This window comes from Corvus hawaiiensis, chromosome 3 (genome assembly GCF_020740725.1).
Source record: "Corvus hawaiiensis isolate bCorHaw1 chromosome 3, bCorHaw1.pri.cur, whole genome shotgun sequence".
NCBI classification, from domain to species: domain Eukaryota; kingdom Metazoa; phylum Chordata; class Aves; order Passeriformes; family Corvidae; genus Corvus; species Corvus hawaiiensis.
The window spans coordinates 16,677,429-16,701,461 of NC_063215.1; the positions used below are offsets into that span (position 1 = coordinate 16,677,429).

At 38.5% G+C, this 24,033-nt stretch overlaps 1 long non-coding RNA gene across 1 annotated transcript in view; it reads left to right on the top strand.

Moving 5' to 3' along the window:
* Positions 1-11,392, top strand: part of LOC125322616 — a 235,961-nt gene extending 224,569 nt beyond the window's left edge. Inside the window, exons 15-16 of the long non-coding RNA XR_007202114.1 lie at positions 214-352; positions 9,303-11,392. This is a non-coding gene — a long non-coding RNA (uncharacterized LOC125322616). The remainder of the gene's footprint in view (positions 1-213; positions 353-9,302) is intronic.
* The last annotated feature ends 12,641 nt before the right edge of the window (positions 11,393-24,033 follow it).

The following is a 24,033-nucleotide window of genomic DNA, read 5'->3' on the forward strand; positions in this document are numbered from 1 at the left end:
TATGAGATCTATTAGGGCTGGAGACCTTTCATAATGATTTATCTTAGTAGTATCTGTAGCAGCATGGTCGGCACTGCAGATCATACTAATATGGGAACGATTTCCTCAAAGAAAAAAATGGGTGTGTCCCCAAGAAAAGGTCCACTTTGACCTTTAGCCTTCTCTCTTTGGGTAGTGTTGAGTCAAATGCTGTTTCTCACTCCTCTGCTCCAGGCATGTTTGACTGCTGAAAGACTGCTGAAGAATCCCATCTTCCCTGTGTGGAGAAGTCCAGAGGTGCTTTTCATGGACATCATCTATCCAGAGAAAAATTTTACAGTGTTTCCCATGTGAAGACGCTGAGGAGCAAAAGGTTAGTAGAAGTATGATGATCTTTGTTTTAAAGGGTTCTAAAAACTTTTATTTGAATAATGAATATTTAGCAAAGGAAACGAGTATTTAGACCTATATTATGTCCTGTAGACACTTACATAGTTCTGCACAGGAATTATAAATTTGTCTGGGTAAAAAAATTAATCCCTCTTGTGGTTCTTTCTCCCTTCTCTTTTTCTCCACCAGCTTTGTAAGGAGGGTGACTTATGTCTTTCTTTTTTTAGTTACTTCTAATTATTTACTTTTCCTGTGATGATCTACCTTGATCTGTTTATTTTCCATTTTCAATCTTCCCATTCCACTGAAAGCATGCCTTAGAACAAGGAGACATCAGATCCTTTGAGGGTGCAGTGGAATGTTGTTTGTTGATTTGCACTAGCATTACATCTTGCTCCTCTTTGTTTTCATATTATTACAAAAATATTATTACTTCAGAAGATTACAGTGAAAGCTTGCAGAAAATACATTAATGAAATACTGCAATGAAATGCCGTAAAAATTAATGTTGAAAATCCAAAGGTTAAGGGAACAGTGATAATGAGGAAATAACTCTGGACTGGACCGCTGCACCTAATCTGCAGCTAAAACATTGACAGTACCTCTGTAGCAATTGCCTAAGTAGTCCCATTAGTCAATAAAAGGAGAAATAGATTTTAACCACCTACTGGGGAGGCCAATGGGCCTATTGACAAAGGAATTGCAACAGCCCCCCGGAAGGATGAGCTTTAGGGCTCTTTTAGGTTAGGACAACTCTCCCAAGAGGCTTTGCGTTGTTAATGTTAATTATGCAAATATACCCTAGTTCTGTTTTTCTGGTTGGCCCGTTGGCTTCCCTGCCCCCTTTTACCTTATATGTCTCCCCTCTGGAAAGTTGTCCCCTCCTGGCTCTCCCATTGGCCCTTGGTCCCTCACCACTCCTCCCATGTTTCCTCATTGGTCCCTGTATCCTAGCCCCACCTAGGCTCCGCCCCTGTGTCCTCTATCCATTGGTTCCTGATGCTCTCTCGGCCCTTACCCAGTCCCATATAAAACTCCTGGACCCCCCGTTTTCCCCTATTCTTCTTCCTTGGAGCGTTTCACTTGTGAGCCTTCAATAAAGCTCGCCTGTGGAGTACTATACAAAGAACCCTTCCCTGCTCCTTGTCGTCCCTCCCTTACAACTTCCTAGCGCATGTGCGTGAGTGTGTATATGTGAAGTGGCCAGCCGAGCGGCTCTCTTGCTGGAGGCGCTTCTGGAAGGTTGCAGCACCATGCCATGTGCCCCACTGCAACAACCTACATGCCCACCACTTGGACAGCTTGGGGAAACTGCTATCTTACTGACCTTTTTGGAGACAAAGCTGAGGACCACGATGCTAACTTTTTGTCTTCTAGATGCCTTTGATACTTTGTCTTTCTTTGATGTCTGTGACCTCAAAATTTGTATCTCATTCAACAATTTGTAAATTTGCATAATGGGAAAAGTGAGTGTGTGGGTTATACAGGTTCCCTGAATGGTGCAACTCTAGTTTTTTTTGGTGTTTATGCAGAAATTTGAGTTGATGTACTGTGGGTGCATGACTATGAAAACTCTATTTACGCAAGGAATAAGTAATGCACGTGGATTTTATTCTTAAGCTAGTACACTGCACAGAAGAATAGGAGGTCCTACATAGGTTTACATGAATTGACTTGTTCTCCACTCCAAAGAAGTTCTGTTCCAAGCCTCAGTTAAATTAAATAAAAGCAGGAAAGTATTGAAGAAAGTATGAGACAGTCCTTAAGGATTTAGATGTTGCTTATGTTTTTGAGGTCTCAGATTTTTAGGAGATACTTTTATGTAGTAATCAGTGTTTTTATTCTCTGTAATACATTGGGAAAGGAAGGATTGCCAAAAGAAACCCCAAACCAAACCAACAACAGCAACAAAAACCCACCAAACCCAAAACTCCACCAAAACAAAACAAAAAAGCCATCAAAGGAAAAACCCCAGGAAGTCAGTTTCTGAGGTTTTCTTGGTAAATGTAGTTACTATTATAAAAGGCGCTGGTTCCATTAGGTCTCAAGGCACGATTTGCATTTTATGCTTTATTTGACAATTACTTCAACAAAACAGTCTGCCTACTTGTGTACCACACCCTGTTGGACTCAGTGTTTCTTGAATGTAACAGGAAATCTTCAGTCTGTAAAGCCATAGACGAACGGTTTTTGCCTATGGGGTCTGGAAATGATAGTTTTTGTAACTGTAAATTTCAAAGCAAAAGCTCTTCTGAAGTGTTTAGCGGTACACAGATCAGGAAACTGATATCGTAGATTTGTTAATGACACACTTGCACAAAACTAGACCAAAATGCAGGTTGCAAAAACTGATGTTAAGTTTGTTGGTGCGTTGTATACAACGTCTTACTGGGCGTGACATGGGTTTACAGGTGTTTTTCATCAAGGAATCTGTATCAGCCAATTCCAGTGAATGCACATTATATGGAAGATAATGCTTTAGTGCTTCAGTGTTATTTTCAGTAAAAGAGAATAAAGTGTTGCTCTCCATCAGACTACACTTTATCTGATCTCTATTATAAATGGTTTAATGGAAAAAAACTGACAAGGAAATTCTCCTTATACAGAGAATTATTTTGCAGATTCAATTTTATATTAGTCTGAAACAGAAGTTACATTTATTACCAGAAGTTTTATGTAACTGAAGAAACTTATCTTTATAAAATGGGCATAACATTTTAGGGCTTTTCATCATGCTTGACTGGAAACTAGTCCATTTTTGTTAAACAGCCTTGAACAAATGGTGGATTTCTTTTTTTTTTTCCAAACAGGAAGTTCCACTTCTTGTGGCTATGATTTTTGAATGCTTAGTAATTCATATCAGTTATCCACTGCTAACTGTAAACTTGTGGAACAGAAAGTGATCGGTGTTTTTATAGTGCCTATGTATGTGAATGAATCCTCCAGATACTACTGCAATGGAAGTGACAATACAGTGAGTTAAAGTCATTCTCATGTCATTGAAATCTGTTTAAAGCATTTTCAAATTGCATTCGGAAGGCAGGCTCTACACTGGATGTAGTACTGCTGTAGAAAATGGCAAGCTGGAGACCACTCCTCAGCTTGACAAATGATTACACTTTGGAATACATCCCTTTGGAATGAATATTTATGCTGGTCTAACATTTTATTTTCTGTTCTGTATCACTGTAGCAGTTTAGGATGTTTGCACACAGGCCTTGAAGAAGGGTGTCCAGCTCTGTCGATGTTTCTTGATCACAATACAGAAATGATGATTACCAAAGACAGAAGGAGCATTGTGCAAGACATAACATATTCACAGATTACGTCCAGATCACTACTGGGTGTCAAGCCTGGTCAGGATAGTCAGTTGCCAAATGGCTGGGCTTGCAATTTCCATGTCATTTTCTCTGCTAATCTTTAAGCAAAATTCCATGACATTCTCATGCAAATGAACTATATTTTCCTTTTTACAAAGATGAGCTATAACATGGAGTTTCAATTGCTGCATAATGAAGTTGTTCCTGAGGACAGATGACATGAAGACTTTTGAGCAAAACAAAAGGAAAGTTGCTGAGGAAGTGAGAGAAAGAAAGATATTACCTGGAAGGACTTCGGCTAATTTGTAGAACAGTCTTGTGAAAAAATGCTCTCTTGAAAGAGACAAATCTCTCAGTATGACTTAAAACTGAATTTCCAAAGACTATAGCTGTTATGTTCTGCAAGACTTCAGACATAAAAACTGTAAAGGTTTCTTATTTTACTCTAGGAGATGTCAGTTAATCACAAAGTAACACCCCATAAAGTTTCATTTTTCATAGAATCATAAAATGGTTTGGATTCAAAGGGACCTTAAAGATTATCTAGTTTCAACCTGTCTGCCATGGGCAAGGACACCTTCTACAAGACCAGATTGCTCAATTTTTGTCTTAATTTGCATGAAAAGTAGGGAAAGTTGCTTAGGAAAAATCAATAACAATAATGTGCTGTAGAGCCTTTAGTCACCCGTATATCAGTTTGATTTCCAGAAGAAAAGAGTCTTCAAAGTTGAAAACTCTTAGCCAGCTGAAGTACACGGCAATTAAATTAGAAGACAAAATAGTGTGGCTTGATCTATGTGAATGATTTTTACTGGAGCCTCCAACATCCCCAAATTAGGGCGATGTTCAGCTTGCGCTAAATGCTGCACAAAACCACAGAAACAGTGGACAAAGAAAAAAAAAATTAATAGTGCGTATCTTGCAGTCCTTTCCCACCATTTTCTGTTTTATCAACAGCGGCTTGTGGGAGGCACTGTTTTATATAAACTTTCTTTTGTGTAAATATTGGATGTTCTGGAGCAAGACTGGATGTTGTTACGATTTCTGTGTCTGTACTGGGGCACAAAGCATGACCAGTGCTGGTGTTCCTGTTGCTGAACTCCATAGTCTTGGCTGGGCTGTCTCCTGACAATGATCTCTGGCACTAGGCCATGGCTGGGGATTTCCTAAAGGAGTTGCCAGCTAGGCATGGATCAAGCTCATTCCAGGGATGTGCCAGCACTTAAAATGATGCATGATGTGTTTGGCCCTGTTTCATTTGCGGCTGGAGATCTAGCAAAGTGTCTGAAGCATTGCCCTGGTCTGAGTGCACTCCAGTGCTACGTGGGAGAGACACACTCTGTGGTGTTTGCAGTCCTAGACATCTTATGTTCTTCCCTGTCGTCCCTTCAGGAAATCTGCTTGTGATGGAAAAGTACTGATGGTGGATTTAGGTAGGAGTTATATCTCTGCCAGTGAAACCCTGGGTATTCTAGCGCAGCCAAGTAAGAATATTTAGACAAATGAACACAAGGGTTTAATGGTCTGCTGTTCTTTGCGTTCCACATGTGGAGTTGTATTTGCAGTTCTCAGCTCTAAGGGCTGGAGTCATCTTCGGTTTGCATTGTGATTTCCTACCAGGTAAGACCTGTGAGCACACTGTATTCCCCTGCTGTCCACACTTGAGTCTAGGAAAGATGAAATCTGATGGAAAAGAGTCATGGTGACCTCTATGCAGGTGTTATAATCTGGTCTATGAGGTTAGGAGGGCTGCAAGGAAACACCATGGGATCCCCATAGTAAAGACAGACTCACAGACATCCAGGGATAATTAGTTACCACGTGCCAGTGCTAATGTATTAGTCTGATAATATTAATGAAATGTGCCAAATTAAATGTTGAGAGGAAGTGGATGTTGTCAGTGCACCTAATTTTCAGCCCTCAGATTTTTTCTAAATGACTTCAAACACTGCTAGAGGCAATCCATGTACTTGCTTAAAAATACTTCTACTTCAAAAATACTGAACATTCTGCTGTGTCTTTGTCAACAGTAACTGAAAAGATGAACCAAAACCATGCCTAAATGCCTCTTAATTCAATCTAAACCATGTTTTAAGTATGCAAGTCCTAATCAAGGTTAATGTAGCTTGAGACTGTTACAGGGAATGTAGTAGTAAATATTAATAATTTGTTTCCATGATTTGTATAGACTATTGTGTTGGAAAAGTCGGAATGTGGTTTCAAGCTACATGAATTCTCCTTTGGAAATGCTCTTCGTCAGTGTCCATTTTCCTTCTTTACTAGCATAGTTTTATCAATACTACAAATTTATTCCTCTTTCCTTGTCATGTGTAATTTTATATATATATATATTCTTTTCTTATAATGAGAATGTAGGATATGAGGAGTCTGATGCAAAAGCAGAAAAATTCAGACTTAAAAAAATCACATGAGGCCATAAAGTTGATTTAGAAGCACATTTTCAACTGAGTTAATACTTTTTTCCACTTTGATACCATTCTGTGGAAGGATCTAGAAATCACTAGCTAATTCTTCTGAAATATTATTTTTTCCTCTTTTGATGTTTTGCCAGAAGGTTGAGGGAGGTGATCCTTCTCCTTTCCTCAGTCCCGGCAAAACAATCTGGAATTCTGGGTCCATTGCTGAGCTCCTCAGCAAAGACATGGAAATATTGGAGGGAGTCCAGTGAAGTGCATGAATAGGATGAAGTAGTTGGAGCATCTGATGTATGAAGAGACACTAAGAGAGCTGGAGCCAGACACTTCTCAGTGGTATCCAGTTAAAGGATGAGAAGCCGTAGGCACAAACTGAAATAAAGGAAATTCAATTTGAACATTAGAAAATCTCTTTTTATCATAAGGATTTATGAGCAATGACTCAGGTGGCCCAAAGAACTTGCAGAGTGTCTCCCCTTGGAATTATTCAAAATTGACTGGACGTGGTCCAGGGCAGCCTGCTCTCCTTGATTCTCCTTGATTAGACTAGTCAATCTCCAAAGAGGCCTTCTGACCTCATCTACTCTCTGATTCTGTAAAACTGATTTGAGTGAGAATTCCAGCAGTCAAGGATCTCTTCCTTGTTGTGATACTGATATTTTTGCCCTGAAAAAATACCATACCTCTTGCAGTTCTCATATAGTTTCAGTAATCCTACTAAATGGACTGCTATGGTGGTTTATAATTTGCCTTTTTCGGACTCCATGATAAACACAGCACATGTATACACAAAGTCTGTATCTATGCAAGCAAATCAATTGTGTGATTCACTGGCACTGAGGCAAACTGGAATGAATGGATTGGAATTCACATTGTTCAACTGTCCTACCTTCCAAACAGGATGGCCCCATCCCAGCTGCATAATGGAGTGCTTGGCTCATTCTTGCTCCTACACCATGCCCAGGCATTCTCTTGGATGGGACTAGTAATGTGCTGGGATCATTTCAGCTATTTAGCAATGTAAGTTGCCAGTTGCCAGCCTTAGCGAAGCGCTGCGTAATTTGTAAGTATAGAGCCACCCATACAGACCTGTGTTCTGTTTTTTAAACATTGTTGTATTAATTGAAAAATGAAGAATAAAAGTTTAATGCTTTAATAAAAGAAACTCAGAAAATTGAAGCAAAAAATGCAATCCCTATCCTCATTTCCCTGCTATAAGCTGTAGAGGGATTCCTTGTGGAACAAGGGCATATGATGCCCCTGGAAAGATTGGACAACCCAGGGTTGCTGAGGAAAAACCCCTGAACAGGCCCCTGGCTGCACGCAAGCCTGGAAGGCACCTGGCAGCAGGCAGCCCTGAGAGTCCTTGGCAAAGTTATACACTGATCTGCTCCCCCGCGGATTAGAGGCCGTCTAGAGGGACTGGGCCTGAATCTTTGCAAAGTAGATATAAGCTTGCATAGGTAAACAATAAAGGGAGAACGATGCTCAAATCATATTGGTGTATGTGTCGTGTATCTGGCCAGCTCTTCAGTTACTCAGGACCCCCGAAAATGAGCCAACAGTTTCACGGTCTGGATCATTCCTCAGGTTCGTGCTCAAGTCTTCCTGGAGGCTTTTTGTAGATCAGGATCCTTTCTCTGCATGAGTTTTCTCCAGAATCAAATAGTTTTATCTCTGAACCAGGACAACTCGTCTTGAATTTGGCTGGTTCCTCAGTGAACTCATACTCTCTCCTGACTCCCACTAGGAATGACTGAATTCCCATGTCTTTCTGTCTTCTGCTCAGAAACTTCCTGTGTGGGCCCATTCTAAGTATTCTTCTGGTGCCTTGGTTTTGTTTTACCTCTGGAAATTCTCCACTTTCTGAGGTCTTTTTTTTTCCTTGTGAATTAACTGACTTTCTGATTTAGGCTTTCTCCCTTGCATACTAACTATCTAATGAATATAGACATTAATTACCTTACATTGTACCCATCAGTCTGGTGAGGATTTTCTGAAGCAGCAATTCTCAACCTATTTTAATCCATGGAAAATGCAACTGTTTCAAAAAGAATCAAAAGATGTTTTAGCCATTAAAAAGAAAAAAAAGTATTATCTTATGCAGTACTATTGTAACATTTCCAAATAAAAATGAGTTAAGCTAAAATAAATGTCCATTCAATTTTTTTTTAAATTTATTTTTTTGTTTGTATGAATTCATATATGCATATATTTCTCCCCTCCCCAAACTTAAATGCACTATTACTTTGTGAATTGCCTTGTAATATCCTATGGCAATCACCGACCAAAAATTGGAAGAAAACTTTTAAAGAAAAATGAAGAAATACACATGCTAGGAACACGGAGCTAAATGTTGTACATGAGCACACAACTGGATGTCTAAAGAGATTTTGAAAAGTACAAATAAAGACCTATGAGACTGTTTAAAAAAAAATAGGAAAAGGGAAAGGGAGAGACAAGGTAAAGGAAAAGAGAAAGGGAAAAAATGGGAGATATAATACGCAATAGTTCTCTTACATGGTCTAGATCGTATTTTTAGTCAGTATGTTTGTATATAAAAAATGCATTTGTATTGGCAAAGAAATATTTGTGTGCAGAACTGAAAGAATGGATTTGTTTATTTCAGGCAGTTTTTCAAAAATCTGCTTCATCACAGTTATCAATAGTAGCTTCCAACAAAATTTACTTCCTTCAGACACTAATTTAGAATTTTCTTGAAAAAAATATTTATCTGCTTACATTATAAGCACTTTTTGATGTAACCATATTTGAAGCCTTTGTGACAATTTGGATATTTTGGCAAGGTGTTAATGGTACCTGAAAATGTCAGTTGTTTCCCATTCTCACCTTTATATTAACTCACAGATTTCTATCTCTGTTTCTCTCATCTTGTAATTTCCAGGCATTTTGTTCTAGATTAAAAATGTTTGTGTACAACTCTGGGATAATTAAGCTGGATGCTGAAAATGTTTAGCATTTCCCTTAATAAATAAAACATGGGATGTGTCCTTTTGTTCTTAGAGTTTGATACTCTTGGGACATGGACGTCCTCACCTACTCCCAGTCAGACAAAAATAGATGATTCATTTATGGGGAGGAAGGCTGAGTAGTCAGTAGATTTTCTGAGAGACAGGTTGTGGAAGGTGAATACTCACTATATTTTAATATTCTGTAGGCAGTGCTATGTGATACTGCTTCAAGTATGTTCATTGACCTGGTCAGAGGGGTGGAGCTACTGAATAACCATGGTGTGAATAGCTACAGGAAGCCAGCAGATCAAAGAGGTATCCACTGTTTAAAAAGCTCTTATCATGAGAGAAAGAAGTGGAGAATGGGGTCAATTCTTAGATGTCACTCCTGTTGAGAACACACAGTGATGGAAGAGAAGGAATCCTCTGGTGAAAGAAACCAAAAGGCTTTTATTTTTTTTCTATTGTAGGGTCTGCTCAATGTTCTTTGTTCTCTGACAAAATCAAAACTTTGTATGGCATCTTTTCTGTCCTCAAGCCTTATAGGTCTAAATTATTTTATTTTTAATTGTTTATTTTGGTACTGTGAAGCTTGGTGTCAATCCATTAGGTATAAAATTCTAAGAGTGTGCTCCCTCTGGAAGGATGAAGCACAGTGTATTTGTACAAAGAGTTTCAGTGTCTCGCCTCTCTAGGTTCACATATTCTCAGTCTTGTACCTTTTCTTTTGTATATGGGTGAAAAGGTGTGAGAAAAGAAACTGTGTTAAGTGAGAGAATCTGTTAGTAAATCCCCAGTATAGCTGCACAAAATGATCAGCAGCTGTAACCCAATTAAATGTAGCAATTTCACAGCACACTACTGCTCACCAGAGAGTATATACCGATATTCTCTGAGTATTCAGCCAAGCCATTTTGTACCAGTGCTTGCAAACTTCTCCTCAGGAATATTTACCATTTGGCTAGAGCTCCTCAAACACAAAGGGAAGATGAGAGGGAAGAGAAAAAGCAAAAGAACGTAGTGCAAGGAAAGCCAATTAGGAAGTAAATCCACTCTGTCTCTTGAACACAAAGTAATTGCTTCACAGGTGTGCACAGAAAAAGTTGCAGTTACGCCATAACTAGAAGGTTAACTATTTAAAAGGTCTTCTCAAAGAACATTTAGATTAGGAGCCTTTCTTCAGTTCAAAGCTCCTGCTGCTGGTTTATGAGTCCGAAGTGAGGAAGCAAGCTATTCCTTGTTTAATGTGGTCATTTTAATAGCTAAGCCATTTCTAACTTTGCTTTTATAGACATCATGGCTCCAGTGTCTGCTGATCTGGATGCTTTTTGCATACCCATATATGTGTGTAATAAAAGTATTTGGCTACCAGTTACTGGGGTGAGGAGAAAACACCCCCAAAATACTCTTGCAAGGCTGAGGTTATACATTTCTTACCAACATGTTCAGTATAAGACATGCAAAGAGACATCTTTAGTCTAATAAATGTTTTACAAAACAATCTAACAATATTCATATAAACTTCTGATTATATGAAAGAAAATTTTAAAACCAATTTTGTTTATTAATTTCCTTTTCTATTTGAAACTCTGTATCTTACCTACATTGATGTATTGTGGTTTTTGTCCTACTCATCTGCAAGACAGTATCAGGAAGGCTCATCCAAAGTGTGAAAAGCAAGACTTCTACTTTTGTCAACTAGTGAAAGAGACCATTTAAAGCCATGTGTCTTCTCCTGTTCACATCTCCTGCTGAAATCACTTATTGGCAATCATCTTGCAAACGTGGACTCATATGGAGGACCTTGTAATATTTGTGGAAATTGCAAATGTCTTCATAAAGGATATAGACAATATTCTTCTGTGCTTACAGTCCCTTATCATACACTGTCTAGGACAGCAACTCTCTGCAAAGACAGATCTTTAGCCTGTAGTTATGTGGCATGATACCATATATGAAGAAGAAGACAGAAGAAAAGAGCCCAGATCACTGCAGAGTTCTGTTTTTCACTCTAGTTGTCTGAGGGAGGTGCAAAGTAGTAACGTCTTAAATCCTGTCAGAGCCTTGATTTCATCAGTGGCACTTGGTTGTTGCTTAATTAGCACACTTTATGACATTCTGAACACCACATGGACCAGGAGTCACAATCTTACATATGGGGTGATGAAACACCAGTAGACAGAGGTTTCTGTCCTGAATTTTGTTTCTGTAGTGTATCCTTGTTCCATAATCACTCATTTCTGTAAATAAATCACATAACACTCACTTCCCAATAAACTGTTATTTACCAGCCTGAGGTTATCAACACTATGGTTTACTCTCATTTCTTTATGTCCATATGGTAAAGTTCAAGTATAAATTTTATTTTATCCTTTACAGACCTCTGTTTCAGTTCATTTTAAGTGACTAATTTGCCTAAATAGCCTTCAGTTTGCCTTGGAACTTTTTCAGCTGAACATGGTAAGAAAATAAAAGAATGTATATGATCTATTTAAATAATTGCCCCTTAACATCTCCAAAACTATGCAGAATATTTTTTTAAGCAGCAGTAATGCCCATTACTCATTTTCTGCCTATTTTGTCCTTTGTCCTCATTTCTGTAACTGAGCCCACTGTCATCTGGTAGAAATATTTACCAGTTGGATCTGAATTGGCCTGGTAACAGTGAGAACACATCTGGAGTCTAGACTCAGCGGCTCTATGGGCAGGGTCATATCTCTGTGCTCCATCAGCCCCAGCGCCTATTTCTGTTTACATAGGTGGTGTGCGGCATCATCTGTTTCAGTTGTCAGACATTGCCAGCCCCCCGCCCCCAGCCACCCCCTCCCCTTCTCCCTGACCTTCCACCATCCCACTACTATCAGCTGGAGACAGGAAGCAGGAGACCACTGGCACACACAACGGGAGAAGAGGGGGAAGAAAATCCCTGGATCTCATAAAATTCAGCATTATCTGTGTATCTGAGCTACACTTCAGCTCCACAGGATTCAGTTGAGAGCAGTACCTTTGTCTGATATGGCAGGAGGCTGCATCAAATATGCAAGGGACAGAATAATCTCCTGGTACATGAGGAAGTATGCTCTAAACTCTTAAAAAACTCTTTTGGTTTGTTTTTTTTCCCCTCCTCTTCTCCTAATTAAAATTCTGTGCTTCTACCTCTTGGACTTGAAAACTAGAAAGTGGTGTAATATTTTCTGAGTACTACTGTTTACCTGAAGAAAGGGACTAAAATAAGCTTAGAAATTGTGTCATGGAAAAAAATATAGTTAAAAAGTTTGCTGTGACAAAATTGTGTCTCATAACACTTAAATTTCTGTAATGTGTGAGGTAGCTTGTGTGTGTTTGAGGATAAGAATTATGCAATACTTCATTAATGATTCTTTAAAACTGTACGATAGGATTTTCTTTTCATCACTCATTGAAAAATGACTCAGTCCCAAAGAGTAGGAACTATCTAATCAAAATATTAGTATGTTGTGGTTGGTTGACCTTGGCTGGATGCCAGGTATACACCAAGCTGCTCTATCGCTTCCCTCCTTAGCAGCATGAGGATGGGGCGAGAAAATACGATGAAAAAACTTGTGGGTCAAGATAAAGGCAGTTTAATAAACCAGAAGTAAAGGGCATGCACAGAAGCTAAGGAAAACAAAAGATTTATTCTTTACTTCTGTGTTCACTTCCATTTCCTGAGAAGTAGGGCTTGCTCTGGAATACAAATATTGTAGTGAATGCTTCACACCCCTCCTTTCTTCCCAGGGTTAACTTATGATTTTCTCTACCTCCTGCATCCCAGTGGCACAGGAGGTAGGGGAAGGGGGACTGTGGTCGCTTTGTCACACATTATCTCTGACACTCCTTCCTCCTCAGCGGGGGGACTCCTCACACTCTTTTCCTGCTCCAACATGGGGTCCTCCCACAGGAGACAATTCTCTACAAAATGCTTCAACATGAGTTCTTCTCATGGGCTACAGTTCTTCATGAACTGCTCCAGTGTGAGTCCCTTCCATGTGGTGCAGTCCTTTAGGAGCAGGCTGCCCTAGTGTGGTTCCCCCATGGGATCCCTACTGGGCAAACCTGCTGTAGTGTGGGCTTTTCTCTCCAAAGGGACACAGGTCCTGACAGGACCCTGCTCCAGTGTGGGCTTCCCACAGAGTCACAGCCTCTTTTGGGCATTCCCCTGCTCTGGTGTGGGGTCCTGCACAGGCTGCAGGTGGATGTCTGCTCCTCTATGAACCTCTATGGGGACATGAGGGGCACAGCTGCCTCACCAAGGGCTGCAGGGGAATCTCTGCTCTGGTGCCTGGAGCAACTGCTCTTCCTCCTCCTTCACCAACCTTGATGTCCGCAGGGCTGTTTGTCTCACATCTTCTCACTCCTTTCTCCGGCTGCTGTTAACTACATTATCCCAGAGGTGCCACCATCCTCGCTGATAGGCTTGGCCTTGGTGGATCTGTGTTGGAGCTGGTGGGTATTGACTCTGTTCAGAGAATCATTAATGAAAAAGACATAACCCATACAAAGATGATCATATATTAACATGATGCCCACTTCTAGAGTCTGGTAGAAAAGTTGCACAATACAGTTTTGGGCCTTTGACACAAGGAGGTATGCACAGCTTGAGCTAAATGCTCAGACTGCTGGTGAGAGGAAGGTAACACTTTAAATCTTACGTGGATTGGCACATAAGTATGGCCCTTATAACACACTCTTAAGTATAGTACTGTTGCTCTGAAAACAATGAGCAAATATTTATAAATACAAGATGATGTGTGCCTCTGTTTCATTCCGTGATGTGTAAGCAGGTCTTCCTATTGTTAAGAAGAATTCTGCTCGCAGAGAGAAATAACAGACAAATTTCTACCATCAGACTTTTATCAGTAAACATTATCTCTTCTCTGAATACCTGGAGCTAATCTGCTTAAATGGGAACGCACACGGTTTTGTTAAAGGTGTGTGTGAGATACTCTACTCTTTTTCGCATCAACAAAGTGATGTTAAAGCTTCATTTTAGTTGCTGGATAGATTCTGTCATCATCACTAAAAGTTCTACATCTTCTTCAGTGTAATGGGGCTGCATAAAGTCAGCAATGATTTGAAAAAGTGCTTGCAAAGTATTTTGGTATTGGTGATGCGGCAAAAGTCAGAAATAATCCTACTTTACTCAGTCTGCAGAGCAGTTGGCAGACCAGGCAGTATTTGTTTTTCTTTTTTCAAAAGTACTTTTTTAATCTCATAAACTCTGAATAAAATTTAGAAAAGTGAGACTTGCTTGCTCTATTTGGCGCATGTTGGAGGCGGTGTTAATATATCTTTTGACTTCAATTGGAGCAGAGCTTAGATAATGCCAAGTGTTTTTGAGGTGTCTCAACATCACTTTAAAAGTATCACTTCTGAAAACATTTTTTTTCCAACAAAACAGTGTTGTTTTCAAAGCTGAGGGCCAAACATTATCAAGTCTACAAAAGAATGGTACATTAGATTTGAATTTTCCTTTCAAACACATTGATTTGGAGAAACTGACAAAACAAAGCTATTTGGATCATCCATAAAAGAGAAAACTTAATTCAGCTCTTACATCATAGATCTTGGATGTAATATTTTCCTGTATAAAAAGGTAAAAATTGCTCCCTTTATGATACAAGAGATTAGTTTACAAAAATGTAATACCCAGAAATTGCTTGAGCATGTTTTTACCATACATCATATCATCACAATATTTCCATGGATTTCTATGATAGTTCCACTTGGGTGTGTTAAGAAGGTACTCAAAAATTACAGAAAATAAAAGAAGAATAGTTTAAAAGTATTTTTTAAAAAATTATATCTGTATTACTGTAATTAGTATAATATCACGTAGAACTTACTGAAGGAATATGATTCAGTTCACAAAACTTAATTGTGATAAAGATCTCAAATTATTGTGAAATGCTGAGAAACACTCATTCCCTAAGATAGGTTTTTTATTACTGAAAACACTGCCAGACTAGGGTAGAAAATAATTGGCTGCCAACAGAAAACAAAGCGGGATGTATTTGAAATTGATCTTTTCACTCAGCCATCTGTATTCATCAGGTCACTGGAGATGGTGTTAATAGCATCACAGGTAACATGACTAACTGGGGCTTGGCTTTGAGGGCTCTGTGGATGTAGAGCTATAAATCTGGTCATTCTCATTGTCTTTTTCTGTCTATTGTTTTTGCTAGTGGCAATGAGGGAAAGTCCTATGAGAAGAAGCTGAACAAGCTGGGGTTGTTTAGCCTGGAGCAAAGGAGGCACAGGGAGGACCTTATCACTCTCTACAACTGCTTGAAAGGAGAATGTAGTCCGGTGGGGATTGATCTCTTCTCCCAAAAAGTGACAGGACAAGAGGAAATGGCCTGAGGTTCCACAGAGGTTTAGACTGGGTATTAGGAAAATTTCTTTGCTGAAAACATGGTTAGCCATTGGAACAAGGTACCCAGGGAAGTGGTGGAATCACCATCCCTGGAAGCATTTGAAAAACATGTGGATATGGCTTTTGGGTACACTGTTTGTGGTGAATGATTGGACTCATTGACCTTAAGAATCTTTCTCAATCTAAATAATTTTATCATAGAATCATAGAATTCATTCCTTTTCTAGCACAGAAATTATTTTTCTATGATTCTAAGTATTAGAAGCTCTCAAGATCAAAAATAGCTATTTTACCTTTGAGTGAATGAAGGAGGATTTACTTTCTTCCTGTTTCCACAATGTCACAAATGTTCTTTTCTCTTGAAAGCACCAAATTTTGACTCTTTATTTTCCTCCCCCTTGTCCTATGATAAACTCAGAGAAGTAAGAAACATGCTGTGCTTTTTGAACACACATTGAATGGAGGCGTTAGAAGATCATATATATATATATATATATGTATACACACACACACACACACACATATACATGTATATGCAACATATCTCAAAATCTTCCCAGGGAGGTGAACATATACTTTGCAATGTGTGAAGGTAAATTTTTCAAAAGATCCCATGGTCAGATTTTTTTGCTTGATTCTGAAAAAAGGCCAACATTTCTGAAGTACTGAAGGAACTTTGCAATACTCATTGCAACATCTGTGGGCAGGTTTTTTTAAAATGATTGGCACCTAGGGTGCAATTAATGCCCCAGAGTCTGGCAATCTGTTTTGGCATTAAAAAGAAAACTGAGAAGTTTAGAAATCACTAAGGAATGAAAGAAACAGTGAGAAACTGCTAGAAAGTATAGACTGTTTATTTTGAGTAGCAATGAAAAGTTACCTTGATTGCCTTTCTACTTTCCAGAAAAAGGCTGGCTAAAAAAAAATTGAGTTAAAATTATTCTATAGAAGTAGAGGTGGCATGAAACTACTAAAATTAAAAGCCTACACCAGAAAATAGTAAGTAACATTTCATCAGGAGTAACCCTTGTGGTGGAGCTGCTCAGTTACAACACTGGAACCTCTGTGGTGTGTCTTTGAAAAGTGAGCTCAGGTAATATGTCTGCAGCTCTCAAATGCTTGGAAAGCATTCCAGGGACACAAAGTGAGTGGACAAAGAATATGCTCAGAGTCTCAGGTGTTTTGCTGATGCAGCTGACCACCCTCAGTCGAGTTATTCCATCAAAGACTTTGTCCTGACATCCTAACCTCCGCTTCAAATTTCTGTGTATTTTTTTCACATGAGCAGCACCTATGAACAGCTCTGGGGTGAGGCACACAAGGGCAGAGGTCAGTGGGAGGGGCCTGTCATTTTTAGCTTTCAGGAAAAGAGGATTAGAATAAAATTTTGACAAAACTGAGAGCTTTGAAAAGAATAGCCATGAGCAGTCAGATTGAAAAACTTTTAGTGGCTTCATTTCATCAAAGTAAAAGAATCCAAAACAATTACAATGAATGGTGGGAGAAGGAAACAGTGACTTTCTAACTTGATGGTCTCGGTGTAGGAGGCACGCTTATTTCTAGGCCACCATTGCAAATCTGGCTCAGCTAACAAGAGTAGGAAATCATAGCCGTGTAAAAACTGTTTATTCTCAGAAATTACATGGAGCGAGTCAGAGATCTCAGTCACTTATCTGTGGGCAAATCACTCTGCATTTAAACATACCCCCACAGTGGACAGCACATGGCACTTGGCACTCACTGCACACTCGAAGGGACAATATTTGTATGGTAACTCCTAGAAGTAATCATATATTCCCGATTTTTCCTCCGTCTGGCAAAAATGGAAAGAAGCTTGAAGTCAAAGCACCCAAAAGGAATGAAATTCCCCAAAGACTTCAAATTACACTGTTACTCTGGGCAATTTTTACTGTGCATAAATTCTTGAAATGGAGAGGGGGTGGTGAAGATAGTGGATGTGGCCATACTTTTGGCCTGCTATGGAAAGTGTGGAACCAGATGTGGAAGTTAATGTAGAAAAGGAGCACTGAACGAGTATAAACAGATGGCAAATAAAATAAGACCTTTCTGTCTCATATTTATGAAGAAGTCACATGTAAGAAAATGAACTTCTAAGAACCCACTGTGAGCAATGAAATAGGAGAGTCTGGAAGAAAGAATCTGGGACTGATCCTATTAAATAAACTCCAGTGTCAAAGAGCATTGTGGGATGTATTGCTCAAGAACAATAAATCCTATCACAAAGATTTCTGCCGCCAAGATTTAGTATCTACAGTATGATGCACATACTGCTGGGTTAGCTCTAACCTGCAGACCAGCTGATAGCTCTGTGAAAAAAGGATTTTTTTTTGGTCATTGTATAGATTGAAAAGTCTTACTTTCTATCAAAAACATTTGAAATTCAGTACTTTTCAACCAACCCAACACTTTACTGTGTACAGTTTTCCCTTAGGATTTTCTTTCCTTTACAAGATAAAGGGTCCTGGTCCAGAGTTCTTGCTCTCTAATTAAATAATTACCTAATGTAATTTAATTCAGATGGGAAAAATATTAGTTTATTATGAATTAAAAGGTGATATAGTGTTTCTACCCCAATATTATTAAAATATATATATATATATAAATTCATGAAATTTAATGATGATTCAAATCATGAGGGAGGCCTTACTTTAATATTTACATGCATCTGGATGCTGCTGTAGGGACTGAAAATGTACTTTTGTAACTTGAAAGCCAAAATGAACCCACAGCATTTTTAGTTTAAATGATAAGAGAGACATTTACATTGCATTTCTTTACTCAGATGTGACTCCTTAAACTGTAGATATTCTGATAGAAGAAAAATACATGTGGTAGAAATTCTTTGTTGAAATAGCATGTCAATTATTACAAAGATATAAATGCTTTAGAAATGAATTACTGTCTAACATATGTTCACTCAAGGCTCTGAGCTGAAAAAGGTAGTAAATATGCTGCATGAAGAATGATCGTGAAAATAAAGAACGAACGATCTGGACATAATTACCTAGTTCAATTTTGACTTTCCTCAGTAACTAAATACAAAACATCTCAATTTACATCATCCACAGGTTTTGCTATGTTTGTACAAAATTTTAACAATTTAAAAAATATCAAAACCCTTCAATATATGCAAAACACAAGCAAGTAATAGAGGACATGTTACAGTAATGTTGACACCTGAACCCTTAGCGGAATTTTTCATTTGAAATTCTACTACATCTATTATTATTTTACTTATTGAATACAATGAGCTCTTCATGGTTTCTAGAATTTGTCCAGAAATGAATCAACTGTTAATGTCTCTTAGACTCTTACAGAAAAAGATAATACCGACACTTAAAACTTTTAAAAACCAGCAAATTTACAGGGAGGAGAGGAAATGAGCAAGGGATGAAATCTTTTGTTTTATCTTTAAAAAGATGAAAGTGTCATACCTCACAGAAGGCCTTTCAAATATAGAAGAGAAAGAGGTGGAAATGCTGACTACTGAGAAAATTTCCTGGTTTGGAAAGTATTCTTGCAACAGCAAGTGAGAATCAATATTATGTACTTTCTCTCTTTTGTATATGTAAAAACTCTTGATGACAAAAATTTGGCCAACTGGAGGACAATGAAGTTGTTTTTTCAAAACTGTTCTTATTCCTGTTAGGGTAAGAAAGATATGTCAAATCTTAAGTGCAATGATCATTAGGCTGAATGCAATATTAACCTCAAAGTTTATCTAGGCTAAAGAATACCTTGTTAGTTGTTTGAGTCTCATAGCACCAAATACCCTAAAACCTGACCTTTCTTCTAAGAAGGTAGAGGGTAAAAGCCTTGTCAGTAGAGTTTAGTTAGTGACAGAAATGGGCTTCAGCTGCCTCAGAAAAAAGGAGACTAATGGTCTGGCTGTAAATGACTTCACAGGACTTCTTAACTCTTGGGTCTGGTGTGTGTCCAGCACATATTATCGCTCTGTGCTGGAAGAAGGCACAAGGAAGGATCATGTCACACACAGAATCATGGGATCACAGAACAGTTGAGTTTGGAAGAAACTTCAGGAGGTCATTTAGTGACTTGGACCTACAGCTTGTTTCCCAGGACCATGTCTATACAGCTTCTGAATATCTCCTGGGATGGCCATTCCACAAAGTGTCTGGACAACCTGTTCCAGTGCTCAGTCACTCTCCCAATAAAAAGATGTTTCTTTGTGTTCAGACAACACCTCCCATATTTCACTTTGTGCCTGTTTCCTCTTATCACTGGGACTGGAGTGCGGCTGAAAAACAGGAAAGAGGTTTCTGACCAGAGAATCCACATGTAGAACTGGCAGGTAGGGCTGGAGGTCAAGGCTCGGTGAGCATGGGGAGCCATATCCATGCTTGTGGTGGAACTCTTGCTCATCCTAATCCATAGCAATGGATCCTGAACTGCTGCTAATGCACAGATAGAGCCTCTGTGAAGGCACAGAGGACAGCAGTGCTGTCATGGCGCTGTCAATGCACTGCTCTCCCTATGTTCATGCGTTTTCTCAACTGAGTGATAGACTGAGAGGCACAAGTGTGGCCTTGGCTGGTCAGCAACTTTTCAGAAAAAGAATTTCCTAAGAAAAACAATTCTTTTTCTTTCTTTCTTTCTTTCTTGCATTCTTGCTTTTCTTGCTTTCTTGCTTTCTTGCTTTCTCTCTCTTTTTCTCTTTTTCTCTTTCTCTCTCTTTCTTTCTTTTCCCATTCTTCATTTCTCTATGGTACCTAGAGGACAACATTCCTCTCAAAATTTAGTTTCGAGATGTTAAAGTACATCACTGTTTTTCTTGATGTCCCCCCCACCCCATACATGTTCTCCAGGGATTTTTTAGCTCCTACTAAGCCTCCAAAATACTACTCCAGTTGGGGCCAAGGGGTGGGATTTGCTCAGAAGCAGAGGGCAGCAGTGGGCCTATAGACTACAGTACAGGCAGCATAAATGAAGAATTGAGCATTTTGATCACTGATTTGAAAGACAAAATAATAAATAAAATATTTTTTAAAAATTGAATTTGATTCAAGGAGGCCCTGATGTGGCAAAAATTCAGAAAGTCTTTGCAAAGACCTAGGTATTGAATTTACAAATAGCTGATGAACATTAGACATATAAACTTCCTTTTTAAGAGAATTGGGAAGCTCTAAGAATTGATACTTTAGGACTTTTATCACTGGACTTTTACCCAGGGTCATTTGGCAGTATATGCATGAATGAATAATAATTTTTCATAATTTATTTCATTACAATATAAATATTATTAATATTTCCTTTAATTAAGCCAGTAGTTTTAAAAGAAACTCTTTGATCCACTAGTATGTCAAAAGTCCTGTTTCCCAATGATAAAGTGGTAAATGACAACATGACTGTAGTAAGAGCAGTCTTATATTTATGAAACATCAGAGGACACAAACACTGAGCTTGCTGTGTTGGTTAATATATATTTTAATTGCAGTTGTATCTTTCTCCCTATATTCTTCAGTAAAAGTTCTTTATAAATATAACTTTTCACTTAAAAAATTTTGATTTGGCCTTTTTTTTTTCCCTCATACTAGAAGGGTTAATGTCTTAAGCATGTGTTTATGTATGTATGGGTATATGGTGTTGGGAAACCAGGGAAATATTTTGTCTGGAGCCATGACGTTCTTCAATACGTGTGCTTCTGGGTAAGCTTCCTTCTTAACTCTATATGAACAAACAGCAGTGCTTCAGTAAGACCTACACTTGCTCTTTTTTTCACCTATTTGGTTAACACTTTCTCCCATCCATGACAAGTGCTGTTTGGCTAATCTGGTAGGACCAGGCACTCAGATTTGTCCACCAAATACAGACAAGGATCAGACTTCAAGATCTACAGCACCTTGCCATTGTTCAACAGGTTCAAATCTGGGCAGCTAAAAACCTTTCTAGAGGCAGATTATTCTCTCACAATGCTTCTTCTGTCTTCCTCCTTTCTACGGAGTAATTGTCATTGGTATCAGTGAATTAATCTTTTGTTGACTCACATAATTTCATGATTGAAAATATAATAAAAATAAATATAATGCAGCTATAATGGACCCCTGCTCTACAAACAGCTTATAACTATATACAAATATATTTATTTTAAAATATATTGTGTAATACACTTCACAGAGGATCACAAGTCTCTGAAATAGAATATTGAATATTTCTTTTAGAGATAAATGGCAAATACCCTAAACTATGTACCTCAGACCTCCAAACAGTCATACATTTTCCAGTGTTCTACAATGTTAACATTTTCCCATTCTAGTTTTTATAACTTCTGCACTTCTGGTTTCTGTCTGAGACTAGAAAAGCAAGTACCCAAATGCCACAACAAAGACAGTGCCCAAGATATTTCAGGTTTGATTTAGAGCAGGAAGTATTTAGATTCTTTTAAGATTTACAGTTAAATTTTCAAATAAAAAATATTCAGATAAGCATCCGAGCTGACCGGTGCTTTCTGAACTGAACACAAATGTGAAAACTTTAGAATTTACCCTCTTACAGCTGATAAAGAGATCTATTTATGGGACAAATCTGTATTGGTATCATGTAATGGATTGTTTGATTGCATAATTTCTAAGAATTGCTTGTGTGTAGCACACTTTATATTGGCTTAAAGAAAATACAGACTGCAAACTGAAGAAATTTAAGAAATATATTTACAAGAATATTGGAAAAAGACTTGTCATGTGTATACACAAAGATCTATGATTAGATTGGGCCCTTAAAACACGCTTCAGAATTCAACATTTGTGGTAGAACAAGATTACACTGTTTTGGATCATTACTGCATGTTTTTTTTCTGAGAAAGAAACAAATAACTTTTCAAAGAAAGGAAATGATCATAAACATTGGCTGTTTATCACACTGTGATATTTGTCTGCCTTATGGCATTTGCATCATTTCCTAGGCAAAGAATGGCAAACATTGCAAGAAGCACAGTGAAATAAACATAATCACCTTGTTTAAGTACCTATCTGAACATGACCTGCATGGCTTAGCATTTTTTATGCAGCTTTAGGTCCCAGTCAAATCAAATGCAGTCTTACTGCACTTTTAGTATTTGGATTTTAAATGGTTACAGTTTGTGTTTTGGGGAGTAGCTGAAATAAGGCATATCTAGGCTAAACAGGTGTTTTGGCAAACACATGCAATACTGTTTTTTGAACCAAGATAGTTCACTTGACAGAAAAAGTGTATCTGGAGGCGAAAGGGATTAAGCGGTGATTGTATAATGTGGCCTGAATCCAGAATTCACCAACTCACTGGGTCAAAACTTTGGAAGAGATTTTTGAGACATTTAGACAAGGACAGCACTTGACTGCCTGGAAAGACAGTTAAGAAGGGCTGGAAAGAATATCCTGATGCTTGTAAGTGGTTAATTTCTATCTGTACGTATGGAAGGAGAAAAACTCTCGTGTCCAAACAGATCATAAGGCAGCCGAAGTTTGTTTATAGTATTTTGCCTTTATCTCCATGTGGAATTCAACTTCTAATGCTGAAACAGAAAATCTGCAACTGCCACATGAAATGCTAAATTGAAAGGAATTAATAAACACATGCAGATTCTGTTAGCAGTGTAGAAAACAATCTCTGTTTTTTTGATGCAAGAATGTTAAATATAAAATTCACATAGCAGAGCTTCAAAATTGTCAGAATTTTAAAGCAATTATGAGACACTGAGAAGTTACTCTAGATGATGGAGAAGACTAAGGAAAAATACAGTTCCCCGCTGGGATATCTATGCAGCTCATTTATTTACCCTGAAAACATGCCAGATATCTCAGAACAGGCTGTAAGTTAACTAGCTCAAGAAATTTTGGCTACTGAACTGCTAAGCCTCACATTTTGAAGAGATTAAGTTATAAAATGAAATAACTGATCTTTGAAGATGAGTGGGATCCTGTGAGGATGCCTTGAAGAGCAAAGGAGCCATTAAAAGCTTGATGACCTATATATAATTTCCTCGAAACACAAGAACAATCCACCCTGCTGTAAAATAAACCAGCTTGACTGAATGGGGAACTTAAACTGAATTCAAAAGCAGACTTGAAGAGGTGGAAAATGGAGAACAACTAAAGAGGAATACAGCGTCACCCAAACACTTTGGGACAGTTAGGAAAGGCAGAACTTGGCTAAATGGAAACTGGTGAGGGATGCAAAGGTCAACATGAATGGCCTCTACAGACCTTCCTATCAGTGAAGGAAACACTTGGGCAGATGTAGAGCTGCTAGTGAATAGTGCAGGCAAACTCATGAGGGCAGGGAAATGAATGAGGTGCTCAGAGCCTTCACAGAAAAGGTCCTTCCTTGGGCCTCTTGAGTCTGCACAACAAGTAACAAAATTTGTGGGATAGAAACACATTGAAGCTTTAGAGAGGGACCTTAGGGATACTTAGGTGAGCTCATCACACACATATACAAGCCCACAGGACCTGGCAGGATGCAAATGAGCGTGTTGAGGGAGCTTAAAGGCTAATGTCACTTTGTGTTTGATAGAAGGGCTGGTAAAG